General features: G+C 47.4%; 1 protein-coding gene across 8 annotated transcripts in view; it reads right to left on the reverse strand.

The window, feature by feature from the left end:
- Positions 1 to 16,340, reverse strand: part of CARD11 (caspase recruitment domain family member 11) — a 135,518-nt gene that overhangs the window by 49,560 nt on the left and 69,618 nt on the right. The window contains exon 2 of one of the 8 annotated variants that reach the window (XM_064295978.1): positions 1,797 to 5,113. The exons of the other annotated variants lie outside the window; for them this stretch is intronic. The gene's annotated coding sequence lies outside the window, so the exon portion shown is untranslated. The remainder of the gene's footprint in view (positions 1 to 1,796; positions 5,114 to 16,340) is intronic. 8 annotated transcript variants of the gene reach the window in all.

The raw sequence follows: 16,340 nt of genomic DNA on the forward strand, positions 1-16,340 counted from the left end.
ACCAACCAACCAACCAACCAACCAACCAACCAACCAACCAACCAACCAACCTGTTGCTGTAGATTCCGACTCACAGGACACAGTGGAACTGCCCCATAGGGTTTCCAAGGAGTGGCTGGTGAATTGGAACCACTGGCCTTTTGGTTGGCAGCCAAGCTCTTACCCACTGTGCCACCAGAGTTCAAACACGTGTTAAGCAGCTGCTCATGCCAGCCAAGGAGCCCTGTCTGCTCAGCTGCTAACCGAAAGGTTGGCAGTTTGAATCCACCCAGCAGCCCCTTGGGAGAAAGACCTGGTGATCTGCTTCCATAAAGATCACAGCCTAGAAAATCCCATGGGGCAGTTCTACTCTGTCACATGGGGTCACTATGAGTCGAAAATGAACTCGAGGGGTCCCAACAACCACAGATGCCAGACACTGTGCTAAATGCTCGCTATGAATTATCACATCTGATCCTCACAAAACCCCGAGGAGGTAGATACTACTGAAAACCAGCTGCCTTGAGTCGATCCCCGGTTGTGGCAACCCCACGGGTGTCAGAGTAGAACTGTGCTCCACAGGGTTTTTAACGGCCGTGATCTTTCAGAAGGAGACCACCTGGCCTTTCTTCTGTGGCACCTCAGAGTGGATTTGAATCTCCAACCTTTTAGTTAGCAGGCAAGTGTGTTCACGGATCCCAAATACTACTACACTTTCTAGAAGAGAAAACTGGTTCAGAGTGGCTCAGCAACCTGCCACGTTATCTATCTCATCTCTGCATCCCCCACAGAACTCAGAACGGGCCTTACTCTTAAGTGTTCAATATATATTTGTTAGGTGAATAAACAAAAATAACTATCAAAAACTTGAATACAATGAGCAATGAGGCTGCCGTGGCTTCAAATGCAGAAAGCACCCAGCCCTTTGGAGATGAGCTGTCTTTGGGGCACCGACCCCTCTTCCCTGGAAGGGCTGCCACAGAGTAAAAGCTTTGGAACTAGAAGTGGGTTAGCAGTCAGTTAGATAAATGGATCCCTGATTAACTGATTTGCCTAAATGACGGGACTGAGCCATAGGATATAGAGGGTTTAATTATTCCAATGAAATGTCCACTTAATTGAAAGGACTTCTGGCAAAAAAAAAAAGGGGGGGAAAAGATTATTTAAAAGGATGATGTACTGCACGCGAGGAAGGACTGAAGAGGCCCAAGCAAATCCCCATACTCCTGCCATCCGCAGCAGTTACGGCCCTGAAATTAAAGCTTTATGGAAAGGGGCTAGAGCCCGCCCTCCATATGCTCCTCCATCCCAACCCCCTTCATTACTTTAAAAAAAAAAAGGGGAGGTGGGGGCACACCTAGAGAAGCACCTAAAAAACTCCCCCTGCAAGATTCTTCCCTGGCATCTCAGTTAGCTTTTTAACCTCTGCTGATCTCAGCCTATTCAACCAAAACATGGAGATGATAATATTTCCCATCAATTAACATGCATATAGAAATCAGCAGAGCTGCACTGATAAGTATTTCGAAAGCAGCAATTAGCGTTTTAAATTCACGGTAGAGGGGCAGACACTGCCAGCTGCCGACCCAATACCCATCCTCTCTAACTCATGAGCAGATTCCCAATTTGTTTGGGGTGTGACTGTGACCATCTACAAAACTTCATTTCCCGCCTCCCTTGCAGCTAGAGGTGGCTGTGTGGCACAATTCTGGCCAAGGAGATGACAAGCAGAAGTTAATGGGCGGGACTGCTAGGAAAGCTCTTTAAGGGGGGCAGGATCAGGTGTGAATAGCCGTTTACGCGTCCCATCTTCCTACCTGGACCACAGATGCAATCCTTGGAAGTGGCGCAGCCATCTTGTGAGCATGAAGACAAAGGCCGCACTCTAAAGATGACTGAATGGAATGTTAGAAGGACATTGGGCCATTGAGGGCAGCCCTCGACAGCTAGCCTGTGAGTTCATGAGAAGAATAAAAGCCCTGGTATGTATAAACCAGGGAGCCCTGGTGGCGCAGTGGTTAAGTGCTCAGCTGCTAACCAAAAGGTCAGCGGTTTGAACCCACGAGTGGCTCAGCAGGAGAAAAGACCTGGCGATCTGCTCCCATAAAAGAGTACGGCCTAGGAAGCCCCATGGGGCAGTTCTACTCTGTCTTATAAGGTCGCTATGAGTTGGAATCGATTAGACGGCACACAACAACAACATGTATAAACTGGTGGCTGTGTTTCTACTACTTGTAGCTGAAAACAGTCCTAACAGATACAAGTGACAAATAGGACCCAAGCCTTCTAAAAAAGTCATATTCGTCCCAGCCACAGACTGCCCTTATCTGTCTGTTTATTCCCATTCCCATTCCCTTCTTTGGGATACAAAACCAGTCCTCAATGAATAAGGACTAAGTTGTTGCTGTGTGCCATCAAATCGATTCTGACTCATAGCAATCCCACGTGGCAGAGTAGAACTTCCCCATAGGGTTTTCTAGGCTGAAATCTTTAGGGGAGCAGATTGCCAGGTCTTTCTCCCACGGAGCGACTGGTGGGTCTGAACCACTGACTTTTCGGTTAGCAGGTGGGTGCTTAACCATCACACCACCAAGGCTCCTAAGGACTAAGAACTGCCCATCTATAAAGTGTTGTGGGGCACTGAAACAAACTGTGTGACTCTAAGGGACTCGCAGTACCATCAGGAAGACAAGGCATTGCCCAGGAAATGGTAACTAATAGATTCTACGTCACCATCCACACGCTCAACTCTTGCAGCATACATACAGGACAATGTATTCCACCTGCGTCAGCCAACCTCCACTCCTGCCCCTCGTTTCCCACTCAACCTCTCCGCACTTCATCCTCCACAAAAATGCCCACTGGAGCCCATCTCTCCCTTGTTTGGCCCCCATTAGAAAAAATACAACCAGAATGTTCCTTAGAAGCTAAGATGGTGAGACTTTGGCTCCCGTACTTTGGACACGTCATCAGGAAAGGCCATTGCTAGAAAAGGATGTCATGGTTGGAAAGTGGAGGGTCAGTGAAAACAAGGGAAACCCTCCATGAGATGGATTGACATGGTGGCTGAAACGATGGACTCAAACATACCAAGAATCATGAAGGTGGCGCTGGATATGGCCACATTTCTTCTGTTGTGTATAAGGTCGCCGTGAGTTGGAGCTGACTAGACGGCAACTAACAACAACAAGATTCCATAGGCACCCAACCTCCTCCCCATCTCACCTCACAGCCAGGCTTCTCTGCTGTCATCGTGGGCACTGCCCACCTGCCCCAAGGCATCTCCTTGGGCACCAAGCTACTGATAATGTTTATACCTGAGTCTTCTTGCGGTGTGGCTACCTTCACTTACTTTCAGGTTACTTGGGCAAAGGGCCAACAGTTTCTGCTGAATAAAAATGCTTTGGCTTGGCATCATTTAGGAAAGGAGGAAGCCTAACTAGGAAGTCAGGATTCTAGGGCATGGCACATTTATTGAGCCTAGAGCTCAAGGGAGCCCTGGCAGTGCAGTGGTTAAGCACTCCGGTGCTAACTGAAAGGTTGTCGGTTTACATTGACCAGCTGCTCTGTGGGAGAAAGATGTGGCACTCTGTGTCTGTAAAGATTAAACCCGAAACCAAACCGAACCCATTGCCTTTGAGTCGATCCCAACTCATAGCAACCCTATAGGACAGAGTAGAACTGCCCCATAGTGTTTCCAAGGCTGTAATCTTTATGGAAGCTGACTGCCACATCTTTCTCCCACAAATCAGTTGGTGGGTTTGAACTGCCGATCTTTCGCTTAGCAGCCAAGTGCTTAACCACTGTGCCACCATGACTCCTTTCTATAAAGATTACTGCCTTGGAAATCCTATGAGGCAGTTCTACTCTGTCACATGGGGTCATTATGAGTCAGAATCGACTCAACAGCAATGGAGTCCAAGGACATGGTCATACATCTCCCGTGTCACCCAAAGTCCTACTCATATCTGTTCAGAGTTTATTCCACAGTGGTTCCTGACTTGTACCAAGGCAGAAAATTCTGGAAGGGCATACCCCTCCTGCATTACCGAAGGATATTGCTTCCCCTCTCCCCCAGCTCTCATTTTTCTAACACTACTGCAGAGAAGCTTTTGGAAAAAAAAGTACAATTAGGAATGACAGATTTAAATTGCTCCGAAATGCGTATCCATTTATCACATGGGTTCTTTATGAGCATTTCTCCATCTGGATTCCAGCGCCGTGCACAGAGCCAAGTGACAGTTGCAAGGGTCACTGTAAACCATGCTGGCCACTTGGCCAAACCTAAATCCCACTGAGGTCACCCTCTTGGACTTCTGTGAAGTGCAGTCTAGCTACGGGGCCAGCCAGAGGAGTCCTGTGGCCTTGGTGATAATAAAGCTCTGCTCTCCCCTGCTGTTGTCTCCAATGCGGGGCCAACAAATCCACCTTCGCCGAGGGGGACTGCAATGTCACTGAGACCGCCAGGTAATTCCAATCCGAGAGGCCTCTGTGTTTTCAAAGACAGCCCCTTTGCCTCATCTGTGGCCTTGAAAGTATTCTTTTCCAGTGGCGTGTTCTTCAGTATCTTGGCTATCTATTGTTTGGGTTGGGAGCAACTTGGCAAGCCCGCTATCCCTCTTTGAATTCTTGATGTCAGTCTTTGACTCGGTTTGGAACCAGGCTCTCTAGTATTGTTATGGATCCTCCCAAAAGATACATACATGTGAACATGACCCTGCTTGGGGAAATAGGGTCTTTTTTAGAAGATCTTATCAGTTTTGTTCAGGACCTCTTGCTGGAGTTGTTGTTAGCTGCTGTCTAGTTGGCCTTCACTTTTGGTGACCCTGTGGACAATGGAACAAAATGCTGCCGGGTCTCGTGCCATCCCAATGTGGAGAGGACCACTGTGATCCATGGGGTTTTCATTGGCTGATTTTCAGAAGCAGATCACCAGGCCTTTCTTCCTAGTCTTAAGTCTGGAAGCTCCCCTGAAACCTGTTCAGCCTCATAGTAACACGCAAGCCTCTAGTGACAGATGGGTGGTGGCTGTGCATGGCTAGAAATCGAATGTGGGTCTCCTGCGTGGGAGGCGAGGGTTCTACCAGTGAGTCACCAATGAGTCCTAATCCAAATCCCTTCTGAGCGATGTCTTCTAAAAGGAGAACCGACATGGAGAGGAGTCAGACCCCCATGAAAGATGCTAGGTAACTATGGAGACAGATGCACCTACAAGCAGCAAACGAACGGCAAGAAGGAACTGACACAGCCAATACCCTGGTTTGGACTTCTAGCCTCAGGATTGTCAGACAGTAAATTCCTGTTCTTTAAAACCACCCACTTGTGATATTTTGTTACGGCTGCCCTAGGAAGCTAAGATAAGCACATGGTAGGTTTTCAATAAATGTTTGCCAAATTGAATGCTCTAAAGATCTAAGGAGAAGCCCGGGTGGCACAGTGGTTAAGCGCTCAGTTGCTAACCGAAAGGTTGGTGGTTCAAACCCACTACCCGCTCTAGCAGAAAAAGATGTGGCAGTCTGCTTCCAGGAAGATTATATTCTTGGAGACCCTATGGGGCAGTTCTATTCTGTCCTATAGGGTCAGTAGGAGTCAGAATAGACTCAACTGCAATGGGTTTTTGGTTACTGATCTGAGGTTTTATAAAATAGAATTCAGTAATCAAGGAACCCTGGTGGTGCAATGGTTAAGTGCTCGGCTGCTAACTGAAAGGCTGGTGGTTCAAATACACCCAGTGGCTCTGCAGGAGCCTGGCAGTCTGCTTCTGTAAAGATTATAGCCAAGAAAACTCCATGAGATAGTCCCACCCTGTCACATGGGGTTGCCATGAGTCGAAAGTTGATTCTATGGCATCCAACAACAACAACATTCAGTAATTTATCTACCAAGAAGGACTCGGTGAATGCAAGCTACCTGATCAGCCTGGGCTGGGTCCTCTGTGAAGCTGTGCCTAACCCTTCCAAATACAGCCATGACTCCCTCTCTCACGCCACCGGTCTTCTGGGCACAAACCAACATTCTTGTATTTCCCACCCTGATTTGCCATTATTTATTTCCATGCCTACTGTGAACTCCTTTTAGAGGAGGGACTGTGTCCTACTCATTTGCGTATCTCTACAAGCACTGGTCCCGTAAAGACTGACAGCCTCGGAAACCCATGGGGCATTGTACTCCATCCTATAGGGTTGACATGAGTTGGAATTGACTGGGCAGCACACAACAATAATAACAGGAACCCTGGTTAAATGCCTGGCTTCTAGCTGATAGGTCGGTTGTTCAAACCCACCCGGCAGCACCGTGGAAGAAAGGCCTGGCAATCCACTTCCATAAAGATTAAAACCAAACCCGTTGCTGTTCCTTGGGAGAAAGACCTGGCAATCTGTTTCCATAAAGAGTACAGCCTTGGAAACCCTATGGGGCAGTTCTACTCTGTCCTATAGTGTTGCTATGAGTAGGAATCGACTGGATGGCGGTGGGTTAGCAATATATACAACCAAACATGCATCCATTCATACTTTCTACATGTGCAGTACAACAATATTGGTTACATATTTCACATTGTGTCACCATTCTCACTGTCTCTGCCCATACTGCTTCATCCCCATTAACTTAGGCTCTCTGCCCCTTGAAATTCTCATCTTTGCTTTAGATTAACTGCTGTCAGTCTAAACTCAGATAGATAATTCTTTATAAGAGTGCAATGGTCGAGGCAAACCTTCTTCACTAATTGGGCTAAACCGGTATTTAGTTTAAGGATGGCTTCATGGGAGTGTTTCAGTTCAATATTTAAAGATTATTTCTGGGTACTAGAATTGGGGGTATCCCCAGTCTCAATGGATCTAGTAAGTCTATAAACCATGAGGTACTTTTTGACTTTGGGACTTGGAGAGGTTGTTTGGACAGGGCAAAAGCTTCCATGGGGAAGGTGCTGCCTGACACTTGAGCACCACCGGGTAGAATCCTGCTCCTGGGAGCCTTTGGGGCTGGTGTGGGAGGGTGTGGGATGAGCCCAGCAGCCCCAAGAGCCTTTTAAATGAAAAGGTTGGACCTTCGCCCTTTTATAGAAAAGGTCACCACCATCATCAAAGAAGAGCCCCACTCGGAGAGCAGCCAAGAAAGAGAATTAAGAAGATGCTGTGGAAGCGACATGCGAAACTTAAATCTTCCCCTTTTATCTTCTCCTGGTCTCATCTGGCTGGCTCTGGAGTTCCAAGATGGTGTCCTCCAAGGTTAAGATGGTGGCCGAGGCCAATGGCCCAAATGCATTTCAGATCCAACCCAGGGACTGTCTGTAGAGTTTAGTCATGGTGCCTTTCCAGAGGTGACTTGGGACACAGGCTGTGAACACCATTAGCTCACGAACTCACTATCATTCAACAGTATTGCTAGATGCAGAAGGCAGAAGAGTCAGAAACAAAGGAAGAAACTCTGGCTATGCAAAACCTCAAGAAACTAAAAAACCAACGGCAATGGGGGATAAGACACCAGTGAAAATGTAGAGGTGCTCAAGGCAGGGTAGAGGGGGCAGGAGCAGGTAAACTTGAAGAGAGATGGTAGGAAAGGCTCCCACACTCATCAGGAGAGGAAAGCAAGAGGTGAGAGAGCGGGCTGGTGAAGAATACTGAATGTACCGTGGACTGCCAGAGGAATAGACAAAACTGTCTTAGAAGAAATACAACCGGAATGCTCCTTAGAAGCCAAGGTGGTGAGACTTCGGCTCGCTTACTTTGGTCACATCATCAGGAAAGACCAAGCGCTAGAAAAGGCCATCATATTTGGTAAAACAAAAAGTCAGCGAACATGAGGGAAAACTTCAGTAAGATGGACGGACACAACAACCGCCACAATGGACTCAAACATACCACTGATCAGGAAGACGGAGCAGAATTGGGCAACGTTTCATTCTCTTGTACATATGGTCGCCATGAGTTGGAGTTGACTCGACTAACAACAAGAGATGGGAGCAGATGAACGGTCAACAAAGGAGAGAAGGAAGAAGGGACCTGAATGACAGCTCGGTCTACCGAGATTTTCAAGGTAAGCTGCGTTCAGAGACTGCAGATCAGAAGCCCATCGCAGAAACTCACTAAGGGGAAGCAGTGAGGCTCCCACGGGCCACTACCTGCAGCTCAGGTGCAGTTATCTCCAAAGGCCCAGAGCTGGTCCCCACGGCATCACAGCTTCCTTTGAGGATACAGCACCTGGCTGCACATAGACCACGCTAATTTCTCCCCTCATGCATTTATAGGACACACTGACAATATACTTAGAATTGACGTAGCCGTCCATTTAAAACTTGCTTCCTGTGGTGGGGCCAACTATTTTATGAAGTATCATGAGAACAGGTAAATGCAGTAAACTTTTACACACATTGCCACGTGTCTGAAAATAACTTGGCCAACTATTTCAATCAACGAGAAGGCTCCTAACTAGAAACCGCAGGTTTCAAGTTTTTCTTACATTGGAAAGGAGTCCCTGGGTACTGCAAACAGTTAATATGCTCGGCTGCTAACCCTAAAGGTTGGAGATTCGAGTCCACCCAGCGGCACCTTGGAAGGAAGAACTGGCAGTCTACTTCTGAAAAATCAGCCGTTGAAAACCCTATGAAGCACCGTTCTACTCTGACACACATGGAGTCACCATGAGTTGGAATCGATTTGATGGCAACCAGCTTTTTATATTGGAACAGGTGGTGGTGGCAGTGGGAGTGTTCCTGCCTCTAGCTGTCTAATTCTCCCACTCCGCTGTAGGGATAATACCAACAAACGAAATCGGGGGTGCTGAGGCTCTGGTTTTCTCTGGGGCGGAACAGCGCTCCAAGCTCCTATTTCTTGAAAGGCCTCCAGGTCTGGCAGGTGCAAGGCTGGTGCCGGAAGCAGCAGCTAGGTTTTATTTAGACTTCGGACTTCCTTATTTAACCCCCAGGGGTTCATGGCTTGAGGTCAAAGCTGTACTTTTTCACACACCAGCTCTCTGGTCAGAGTTCAAATGCAGAAGAAAGGTGGTTCTATAGGGCCAGGTGGTGAATGACTAGTTAAAATGGCAATGAGCTTTGCCATCTGGTCACCAACTTGGTCTCTGAAGAGCCCTTCCTGCTATAGATGTAGAAAGTTGGGTGGCTGAGATCCTATCTGCAGGGCACCTGAAGCTCCTGCCCTCAAGAGATTAAGATATGTTGCGATTCTTGGTGTGAAGTGATACTGTTTGGGAAAAAAAAAAAAAAAAAATTGGGATGGGGGAGGAAAAGGGACCACAGCAATTCTATTCTAAGGAGCCCTGGTGGCACGGTGGTCAAATGCTGACCGAAAGGTCTGTGATTCGAACCCACCAGCCTCTCCACCGGAGAAAGGTGTGGCAGTCTGCTTCCATAAAGATTACAGTCTTGGAAATCTTACGGGGTGGTTCTACTCTGTCCTACAGGGTGGCTACAAGTCCAAATCGACTCATTGGCAACAGGTTAATTCTATGCCAATCAAACAAGAAGAAAGCCAAACCAACAAATATTTGCATAAAGAGATAAAACTGGCAGGTTCCCCCTGGGTTCTAGTGGAAAAGCTATGTTTCTGAAGTCAGAGAGTCCTGGGTTTGAACTCCAGTTCCGCCGCTTATTGCTGTGCTACCTCGGGCACGCTGCTCAACCTCTCTGAGCCTCCATTTATCTGCCTGTTAAATCGGACAAGTCATACTAACATCTTAGATTTTTTGCAGCACACGTTACCACCAGTTGCCACTGAGTCAGTTCCGAGTCATGGCAATTTTATGTGTGTCAGAGTAGAACTGTGGTCCATAAGGTTTTCAATGGTTTACTTTTCACAAGTAGATTGCCAAGGTTTTCTTCCAAAGTGCCTCTGGGTGAACGCAAACCAACAACCATTCAGCTAGCAGCAAGTATGTCAACGCTTCGCACTGCCCAGGAACTCCTACAGCCCCCATGGCAGGCACTTAGTCCACGTCAGCCCCTTGACAAGCCAGCAGCAAACTCCAGATAGAAACAAGAAGTTCCTACCTAGTCGCCCAGCATCATTATCTTCACACCAAACAGAAATCAGAGAATAACTGAAAAGATTTATCCTCAACACTTTTGTGGGTACTTCCTATATGAAACTCACCCACTCGGTGCCATTAGCATCTTCTTATGTCTGCCATGCAACTTACGATCCTCTGGGCAGGGACCCATCTCATATTTCCTCGTTCACCCCGTGGCCTCGCAAGTGTCTTACATAAATAGGCATTCAATATTTATAAAGTGATTGATTTCCAATGGATGAGCGTGGGGGTTCTCTTACTTGTTATTATTTTCCTCCCTTCAGCGGATAAGACTTTTATCTCTGCGAGCGTGGGGTGGGTTTTTACTGTGACAGCCTGCTGACGGCATCGCACGCCCTTCATTTATACCCAGGGTGTTCTGCTGCGCCTGCAATTTGGAACTAAGTGCCAATCTATCTTACGCTCTCAATCGGTCATGGATTAGAAGCCTAGAATATACGTCCCTCCAAAGTCTGAGCTGCAGGGACAGAGCCATCTTGTCACAAACCATCTTCCCTGGATGATATGCAGAAGACCCACCTGGCCCTGCATTCGGTCCGGGAGCCCGCCTCATTTTCTGGTACTTCCAACCATCACAGCCACATTACAGCCACAATGGATATTTGCAATCTGATCCAACCCTGGAGCAGTATGAGATTCTGCAACCATCCAGAAAAGATCTCAGCATATCCATTGGCGTCCTGGAGTGAAGTCCAGTTTACTGAATTCTAATTCTTCATAAGAGTTTGGAGAAAGTACAGCCAGAATGGTCCTTGGAAGTGAGGGTGGAGAGACATCATCTCACTTACTTTGGCCATGTCATCAAGAGGGACGAATTCCTGGAGAAGGACATTGTGCTTGGTAAAGCAGAGGGTCAGTGAAAAAGAGGGAGACCCTCAACGAGGTGGATTGACATAGTGGCTGCAACAACGGGCTCAAACATGTCTACTGTTCTCAGGATGGCGCAGGATTGGGCAACACTTAGTCCTGTTGAACAAGAAGTCGCTATGAGTCATAGCTGGCTCAAAAGCACCTAACAACAACAACAGCAGCAACAACCTGAATTGCAAGGGTTTGATCCACAACTGATCATAGGGACGGCACAGAAACGGGCAGCATTTTGCTCCACTGTGCCTGGGGTTACCACAAGTCAGAGCTGACTCGACAGCAGCTAACCACGATAATTCTTTGGAAATGGATAATCCAGCAGCAGCCAGAATGGTCGATTGAGCATAACAGGTCACCCCCTCATTGTGTGAGATAACAGAGTTTACAGGAACTTAAGAAGCCCTGGTGGCACAGTGATTAAGTGCTCAGCTGCTAACTGAGAGGTTTAAAGCCACCAGCTGCTCCACTGGAGAAAGATGTGGCACTCTGCTTCTATAAAGATTACAGCCTTGGAAATGTGCTTCTCAGTTTAACCAAGTATACAAGACCAAATGGGCAACGCCTGCCCAAAAGCAAAGACGAGGAGGCAGGAAGAGACAGGAAAACTAGACGAATGGGCACGGGGAACACGGAGCAGAAAGGGGGAGAGGGCTGACATATTGTAGGGGTTGCAATCAGTGTCACCAAACAATTTGTGTATAAATTTTTGAATAAGAAACTAATTTGTGCTACCAACTTTCACCTAAGGCACAATGAGAAAAAAAAAAAAAAAGATTACAGCCTTGGAAGCCCTTTGGGTCAGTTCTACTCTATCCTATAGGGTCACTATGAGTCAGTATTGCCTTGATGGTAGTGGGTTTGGTTCTGTTTTTGGCTTTACAGTAACTTCTTCATCAGGTGACCTTTGGGATATAAACTCCTGGACAGCCAGGGCACAACATCTTTTGTGCTGTGGGTGTCTAATGTGTGGTGGGCACTCAGACAGTGTAAGAGAAGGGGGATGGTGATGACTCAGTAGCAAAACCCACAGCAGACAGTGAGGGTGGAGGCAGGTGGTGTCCACAGAAAGATTGCTGCAGCGCAAAAGAGCTGGGAATAAACGTCCTCCACAAATCCTGCATCCTCATGCTTAGGTTGTCTGTCACCTAATCTAGGATTACTCTAGACTGTGGCTAGGTTTAGGGGCCCTGGTAGCGCAATGATTAAGTGCCCAGCTGCTAACTGAAAGGTTACAGCCTTGGAAACCCTACGGCGCAGTTCTACTTTATCCCATGGGGTTGTTATGAATGAGAATTGACAGCACCTAACAACAACGTGTATTTTACGTAAATATATTATACATATATAAAGCCAAACCGAACCTGTTGCCACCAAGTTGATTCTGACTCATGACAATCCCATGCGTTACAGAATAGAACTGCCCCATGGGGTTTTCTAGGCTGTAATCTTTATGAGAACAGGTCGCTAAGTCTTTCTTCTGTGGTGCCACTGGGTAAGTTTGAACCGCCAACCTTTTGGTTACAGCTGAGTGCTTAACTGTGGCGCCATCCAGCAGCTAAGTGAGAGAAGGACCTGGTGATCTTTTCCTGTAAACATCACAGCCTAGAAAACCCTATGCGGCAGTTTTACTCTGTCACATGGGGTCGCTATGAGTGGTCATTGACTCAACAGCACCCAACAACAACATGGCCAGCCTTCCTGGGAAGAAAGGAATAACCAAGATCCCGATGTTGGGAAACTGCAGACACAATAGAGATTTCTAGTTTTTCACGCAGCAAGAAAATGAGCGAGACACGTCAGTGCCCCTCCCATCTGCCCCGTTCAGGAAAAGACTCATGGGCAACCCCCAAATAGCAATCCAAACCAACTCTCCATCCTCCAGGGACCAAAGACCCTGTGTCATGGATTGAATTGTGCCCCCCAAAATGCGTGTAAATCCTACCTCTATGCTGTTAGTGAGGTGGGATTATTGGCAGTTGAGATATTAATGAGGCAGGACTCAATCTACAAGATTAGGTTGTGTCTTAATTCAATCTCTTTTGAGACATAAGAGAGAAGTGAGCAGAGAGATATGGGACCTCATATGACCAAAATAGTGGAGCCAGGAGCGTGTCCTCTGGACCCAGGGTCCCTGGGCTAAGAAGCTCCTAGAGCAGAGGAAGATTGATGACGAGGACTTTCCTTCAGAGCTGACAGAGAGAGAAAGCCTTCCCCTGGAGCTGGCACCCTGAATTCGGACTTCTAGTCTCCTAGGCTGTGAAAGAATAAATATCTGTTTGTTAAAACCATCTACTTGTGGTATTTCTGTTATAGCAGCACTAGGTAACTAAGACACCCTGTTCGTGGAGGTTCCAGACTTCTGGTCTGTTCCATCTCTCCTTCTTCTGCATGTCTTGCAGTAACGTGGTCATTTATTGGAGGCACTTTTAGAAGAATAGGGCACAATGTCTATGTTCAGGGCCATTATTACCACAATTATTACAACAATGAGTGTTTCCACCCGTGAATTTCGAACCAGTCAGTGCTTTTGTTCTGAGGTGCTTCTGCCAAAACGATGGCAAGGGAGCAAGTTAGTTAAAAGACATTAACTGGGCATCCACTACATTGGGAGCAAAATAGTTTGTGCATCCAATTAAATTTTAGGCTTAGGAGAGGGAGTGAGAGAGAAGGAAGGAGAGAGGGATCCAGAAAGGGTCTCTTGACTCATAATTAACTACAAAATAAACAGCTCTCTCACAAAATGGGGCCCTCTTTCCTGCACTCCTACTTTTCAATTAGCTCTATGTTATTCTGGTCTCCTCTATTACTGGAGATAATCAGGGCTTGGCTGTAATTAATTGTTCTAATGTACCCAGGAGCAGAGCCAGTCCAACGCTGGGGAAGCTGGCCATATCTGCTCATTTCCCCAATGAGCCCCTGGTAGATGGGCTCCTAGTTCAGCATGACCACAGTGCCCTGTGGGTGGGTGAGGCAGATGGGCAGAGACATATGTGAGTGGCATCTGGCTCTACTGCTGCTCTGGGGTGCTGGGCAAGTGTCCTTCTGTCTCCCACCATCTTCTTCCCGGCTTCCCATCACAGCCACAGTAGCCCCAAGCTCTTATTGTCAGGGACCTTGAAAATCAAAACAGCTCCCATGTCTGAGCACGTGGGGGTGGAAGGCTCTGAGCAGACCATTACTCCAGCCCTCACCCCAGGTATTATCATCTCTGGAGAACAGACCAGAGCAATGAGGCTTGAAAAGGGTACAACATAGGATTGGAGGGGAAGAGGCCAAGCTGGAAAGGGTCCTTGGGTGGCATAGGTGGTTTGTGATTGACTGTTAATCTAAAGGTTGGCAGTTCAAATCTACCCAGTGGTGCTGTGGAAGAAAGGCCTGGCGATCTGCTTCCATAAGGATTGTTGTTGTTGGGTGCTGTCGAGTCGATTTTCAGCTCATAGCAACCCCATGCGACAGAGCAGAAGTGTCCCATTGGGTTTTCTAAGCTATAATCTTTATAGGAGCAAGTCATCAGGTCTTTCTCCTGTGAAGCTGCTGGGTGGGTTTCAACTGCTGACCTTTCAGTTAGCAGCCAAACGCTTAACCATTGAGCCATTGGGGCTCTTCATTCTATAAAGTTCACAGACAAGAAAACCCTATGGAGCAGTTCTACTTTGTAATACATGGAGTCGCCATGAGTTGGAATCGACTCAACAGCAACGAGTTTGGCCAAGCTAGGGTCTGAACCTCCGGAGGCAGGCACGGGCACTCTTCCTTGTAGGAACCCAGTGGCTTTTCAGACCCAAAGTTCCTGCAGGAGGTGACAGCAATGCCTTGTGTGGGACACTGGCGAAGAGAGACAGAGGTAGCGACAGAAGGGGAGGTCAGAGGGCGGGGGAAGAGTGGGGTTCACGCCAGAGAAAAGGAAGTAAGACTCAGAGGTTTATTCAGTACCCACAGGGGGCAGAGCTGAGAAAAGGAAAGAGAAATGAAAGGACAAAGCAGAGAGGAAAGACGGCAACTGGGGTGGGGTGGGGGGCACCGGGTGGGGGGCATGGAAGTAAAAGGGAGGGTGTATGAGTGTCCTGTGGCCACTGTAACAAAGAACCACAAAGTGAAGTGGGGCTTAAAACAACAAAAATGCATTCCTTCTCAGTTCTGGAGGCTGGGAGTCCAAAACCAAGGTGTTGGCAGGGCCGTGCTCCCTCTGAAGGTCTACGGAAGAATCCCTCCTTGTCTCTAGTTTCTGAAGGTTGCTTGCAATCCTTGGCGTGTGGCTTCATCACTCCAGTCTCTGCCTCCGTCTTCACATGGCCCTCTTCCCTGTGCGTCTGTGTCTGAACTTCCCTCTTCTTATGACACCAGTCACATTGGGTTTAAGGCCCAGCCTACTCCAGCGTGACCTCACCTTAACTTGATTACCTTTGTGAAGATCCTATTTCCAAATAAGGTCACACTCACAGGTACTGGGGGTTAGGACTTAAATCTTTTTGGGGAACACAAACCAATCCATAACAGAGGATCTGGCCAGAAAGGGGCGGACTGCTATTTTAGCACCTTCCGCCCCCATTTGTCAGTTTGTTGTACTGTGGTGGATTGCATGTCACTGTGATACTGGAAGCTGTGTCACAGGTATTTTAAATACCAGCAGGATCACTCATGTTAGACAGGTTTCAGTGGAGCCTTCAGACTAAGACAGACTAGGAAGAAAGGCCTGGCAATCTGCTTCCAAAATCCAGCCAATAAAAACCCTATGGCACAACAGCATATTGTCTGATACAGTGCAGGAAGATGAGCGAGCCCCCTAGTTGGAAGGCACTCAAAATACTCAGTGGCCACGACAATGGACTCAAGCATACCAATGAGCCCAAAGATGTACACGGGTTGCCATGAGTTGGAGCTGCTTCAGTGGCAGCTAACAACTATTTTGGCCTCTATGTGTCACACCCCTCATCCAGAGAGCTCCTGAGATTCCCAAGATCACTCCTTGCCCATGAACTTCCGGAATTTAACCAGTTTTAACACAAAAAGAGAACCACAGAACTTCAAACTTAAAATATGTGGACTCATATTTTCCATCTATTTGCACAAGGTCAGGGGGTCGGGAAGAGAATGCCCAAAACATCTCGAAATGTACCAGTTTTCCTTCCATGGAGAGAGGGTTCTATGGTGTCTCTTGGACCGTTTATGGGGTAAAAGCATCTTTAATTTGTTGGGGCTGGAAGGTTGGAGGTGTTTCTCTTCACAAGTGTCCAAAACTCCGCTGCTGTTGAGCTGATTTCAACTGGTGGTGACCCCAGATGTTATGGAGTAGAGCTGCTCCATATGGTATTCTTGGCTCGGGTCTTTACAGAAGCAGATCACCAGGCCTTTTCTTCTGCAGCAACGCTAGATAGATTCGAACTATCAACTTTTTGGTTAGTAGACAAGTGCAAACTGTTTGCACCATCTAGAAACCTTTCTCTACTACC

This window comes from Loxodonta africana, chromosome 12 (assembly GCF_030014295.1).
Source record: "Loxodonta africana isolate mLoxAfr1 chromosome 12, mLoxAfr1.hap2, whole genome shotgun sequence".
Lineage (NCBI taxonomy): Eukaryota > Metazoa > Chordata > Mammalia > Proboscidea > Elephantidae > Loxodonta > Loxodonta africana.